Source organism: Marmota marmota, unplaced genomic scaffold (assembly GCF_001458135.2).
Source record: "Marmota marmota marmota unplaced genomic scaffold, marMar, whole genome shotgun sequence".
NCBI lineage: Eukaryota > Metazoa > Chordata > Mammalia > Rodentia > Sciuridae > Marmota > Marmota marmota.
Window position 1 is genome coordinate 52,669,394 of NW_026000229.1, and position 4,605 is coordinate 52,673,998.

The 4,605-nt window shown below is 42.7% G+C and overlaps 1 protein-coding gene across 2 annotated transcripts in view; it reads left to right on the forward strand.

The window, feature by feature from the left end:
- The first annotated feature begins 3,882 nt into the window (after nt 1-3,882).
- Arid4a (AT-rich interaction domain 4A) overlaps nt 3,883-4,605 on the forward strand; it is a 77,907-nt gene continuing 77,184 nt past the window's right edge. The window contains exon 1 of one of the 2 annotated variants that reach the window (XM_015480927.2): nt 3,883-4,102. The gene's annotated coding sequence lies outside the window, so the exon portion shown is untranslated. The remainder of the gene's footprint in view (nt 4,103-4,605) is intronic. The other variant, XM_015480930.2, reaches the window with a different exon arrangement.

The window sequence follows — 4,605 nt, forward strand, 5'->3', positions numbered from 1 at the left end:
ATAATTTGACATTTTGATTCTGTATGAAGTATTACTCTCGTTAGTCAAGTTCACTAAGTTATAAAGATGTGCAACTTAGGCTGGGGTTGTGGCTCAGCACTAGAGCACCGACCTAAAATGTACAAGGCCCTGGGTTCGATCCTAAGCACCACATAAAAATAAATAAATAAAATAAAGGTATTGTGTCCAACTATAATTTAAAAATAAATATGTGCAATTTTATAATTTCCTTCATTTATGTCTATGAAAAATATTGTCTAGTAACTCTTCAGTTAATATTTATCTGCAGTTGCCTTCTATTAAGATTTAAAATCCTTAAAGAATTGATGAATAAAGTCTTAAGAAAATTATATTGATACATTATTAATGGGTTCTGTAAATATGTATTTTATTAATAACTACAAATCAATTGAAAATTAAGTATTTTGGGGACTGGGGATGTGGCTCAAGCGGTAGCACGCCCGCCTGGCATGCGTGCGGCCCAGGTTCAATCCTCAGCACCACATACAAACAAAGATGTTGTGTCTGCCGAAAAAAACTAAAATAAATAAATAAATAAATAAAGAGAGAGAATTAAAAAAAAAAAAAGAAAATTAAGTATTTGGAACATTAAAAAATTTGAAGGTTACCCTGGCATCTATAGAACATCATTAATTTTCAAAAGTACTATTAAAAATGTTATGTTAGCTTATTATTTCTCACATTTTGTATACAATTGTGCATACAGATTCAATATCTTACAATGTTCCAGGAGGAGGAACATATTGGTAATTAAAAACAGTTGCTGCCTTTTGGGAACATTCTTAAACCGGAGAAGAGGCAAATAATTGCAAAGAAAGTGAGGTGAAAGGCATGTAAAGGGTCCTATAAGGCTACAATAGCACTAAGGGAATGTATATGTAAATATGAGAAACTTTAGGGAAGGCTGCATGGAAGCACAAAGAAGTAATACCCAACTGACTTGAGTATTAAATCCTTGAGGGGAAAAAAAAAAGAAAACTGTAATAATTCTATTTGAGTAACAGATCTCAGAAATAAAGAATAAACAGAAAACTGGGCAGAAGGTTTCAATTAAAAAAGAGGACAACAAATAAAATCATAAGGCAAGAGAGCTTTCTTATGGACAACTGTACATGTATCCAAACCCTCAAATGTATAATTCTTTTGGCCTTATATTTCCACTTCTGGGAATTTATTACAAAAAAATAATTAGGGGTATGCTACAAGATCTACATGCCTAGAAATTTTAGTCACTGATATGTACAAGGATATTCACTGACATATTAGTGCTATTATAGAAAAGTAAACAAAACAGGTCATATAAATTATGGTACATCTGTCCTATCTAACACTATGAGGCCATGAAAGATGCTTTATGGATAAATTATTTCTGATGTTCCCAGTGGGTAAAAAATAAGTACAATGATATATATATATATATATATATATATACACACACACATATATATATTTTATTTTATTTGTAATTGGACACAATACCTTTATTTTATTTATTTACTTTTATGTGGTGCTGAGGATCAAACCCAGGGCCTTGCACATGTTAGACAAGCGCTGAGCCACAACCCCAGTCCTAGAATGATATTTTAAACCATCAAAATAACTCTCTGCACAGTATGAACTGTAATTACTATCATTGGGTAGAAGAAATAGAAGAAATTTTGGGGGTTGGGGTTGTGGCTCAGCGGTAGAGCGCTCATCTAGCACATGGGAGGCCCTGGGTTCGATCCTCAGCACCACATATAAATGAATAAATAAAGATATTGTGTTCAACTACTTCTAAAAAATAAATATTAAAAAAAAGAAATACAAGAAGTTTTTATCTTCTTTGGGTTTTTCAGTAATTTCCAAAAGATCACTGACACGCAGTGCATATTTATATAAAATAATAACTCTATAAAGTTGGTAATATTAACTATGTGTGAATGCCCCCTGGGAAATTTGATATTATTCTACTGTTTTATAATTACCTTTTAAACAAAATCACCTCACTCTTAAACTTGCTTATTGATAAGATCTCTGTATAAGAAATTTTTAAATGGGGGGAGGGGTTATAAAAATATAGTGTTCCTTCATAAAAACATGAAGCGCTCTGAAGTCCAGAAATAAGAACTACATGAATAGGTAAACAATTCTGAGGATGTCCTAATTTGGGGATTTCAAACATCACATCTGAAGCTAATTAAGCAGACTTATTTGAACCCGTGACCAAATAAAACCTCTTTCAACTACCATTCTTGCATTCTAGTATTTATTTACTAGTCCACAGAAAACGTTTCCTGGTGGTCCACTCAATTGCAGAGTCTTACAGATATTAGAACTCACCTCTATCATACTTGAGCTGTTTGCCACTGATATGTTGTCTTCAACCAACTGCCAAAAAGAAAAAGTAAACAAAAAACCCCAAAGAGTTGTTAAATCACTCCACTGTTCTCTAGTCTTGAGGCCCACATAAGTATAAGCATCTATTCAGTTAAGTATGACTAGGTCACTCACTGGAAATACAGACATGTTTCACATTTTTAATGAACAATTTTGAGAAAAATCAACTTGGTAAAAAATCAATTCTACGTTAAAATGTCCTCTTGTGCAAATTTAGTCGGTGTTGACTGTCAAAGATATTACATTCTTTATAAGTGTCAATAACCCAGATGCACTATTTAGAATATGTCAGTTCTTGACTGCTTTAACAGACAAAGTGTTGCTAACAGCTCCATGCAGGTACCATAGGGGAAGTCCTTTTAACAAAGGTATTTTCAGTTGCAGAGGTATTGCTAGTCTCTTACACAAAGTAGCCTCGACGAGCACAGTGACACTCATCTTGACTAAGGTCACAGTAGCAGCCTCTGAACCAGCAAGTAAATTCCTTGGCATTCTAAATGCCAGAACCTGCTAGCTTCCTCCAAGCTTCGTACGGGAGGGGTAGGAGGAAAACACCTCCCCCAACGCAAGAGGTTTCAAAGAACCATATCCTCCCTGTGTTAACAAGGACACCCCTACGGCGGTAACTACTCTGGTGGAAAATATGACAAGTCCCTGAAACGCACTTCCAAAGGGAGGAAAAACTGCTCGGAGAAAAGCAGAATCCAGAACACCGCTCATTCCCTTGAGTAGGGACCACAGGATTACCTCCCAGGACCACGAGTCAGCCTCCTCAGCCTTTCTCTTTCCTCGGCGGGAGAGGAAGCCTCGCCTCCTTACACCCCGCCCCCACACTCCACCCCACGGCGGGGAAACTTACTATAACCATGGCCGCCTGCGGCCCTTCACTTCCGGTGCCGGTGCCGCTAAAGCTGCGCCATCCCCTAGTCATTCAGACAACCATAGCCTCCAACTCACCTTTTCAAAAGCTCTGAGACTCCACCGGTCTTCATTGAGTGCTGTCCCGGAGCGAACACTGAATGGGCGCCACATTAAAATAAATCTACCGGCTGAAAACTCCGCTTCCTCCAGCCAGGAACATAAAATGCGATAGAGCTGCGACCACTGCTGCCGGGACAAAATGGCGCCGAGAAGCTGGTTTAGCGCAGGCGCCTTGGAAACACCCTGCCCCGCCCCCGTGCAAGCTCCTGGCTGCTGTTCTGGGTTCCGTTTCCATGGGACACTCCACCGCCAATCCTCGTGTGGAACTGCTCTTCCTGACCCCTCAATGCACCAATCAGTGCTCAGTCAAGCACATCCGGAGTCGTCTCTCCCAATCATTTCTCAGGACTTGCTTACTCAATCCCTGATTCTCCAATAAGGTTGGGCTTCGAAGACAGCCAATCATAAGTGGAAGATATCCTACCTGCTGTTTTTCCCACCAATCCGTGAAGTTTCACATCTACATCCAATGAGAACGGCAGGTAACGAGCTCCAATCCAAAGCTCTTCGGCGTCATGGGCAGCCAATAGGAGTTCGTGTAGAAGAGAGTCTGCTCAACAGCTTGTTATTTGGTGGATTGTGGCAGTAAATCGGGGCGAGTGGGGAATCCGGCGCAGGAACTGCCGCCGCGGCCCGGAGTGGTGTTTCCCGGACGGGGGCCCACGGCGATCAGTGGGGTGGAGGACTCGAGAGCTGACAGCTCGCACTTCACCCTCAGTAGGTAGGTGGGGAGAAGGGAAGCGGGTATACTGAATGGTCTAAGCGGCAGTAGCAGCTGGTGCTGCTGCCCGGGGTCCCAGTGCAGTTGGAAGCTTTGGAGGAAGGGAGGAAGATGCTAGGCAAGCGGTGCAGCGAGCGCAGGAGAAGTGGCAAGTCAGGGAATAGCGGCAGCAACTGCAGGAACCGCCGCGGCAGCCCCCTCCTCGGCCGCTTCCCCGGGTTACCCGGGAAAATGGCTGTGGGGCTGGCCGCGCCGCTAAGTTTGCTTCCGCGCGGTGAGAAGCCGGCTGCTTGGGGGAGTCGGCCCCCAACTCCGTGGTGCGTCCTTCTCTATGAAGTCCATGGCAGGACCCTGGGGGCTAGGGGCTGGGTGGCTGGTATCTCTCCGGGCTGTACAAAAAGTTGAGGCGGGCGCGGGAGGAGGCGGCGGCTGCCGCTGTGCGGCTCCCCTCCCCTCCCACACCCTACCCTGTCCGGGCCACCTCCCCTCCTCCTCCCCGCCCC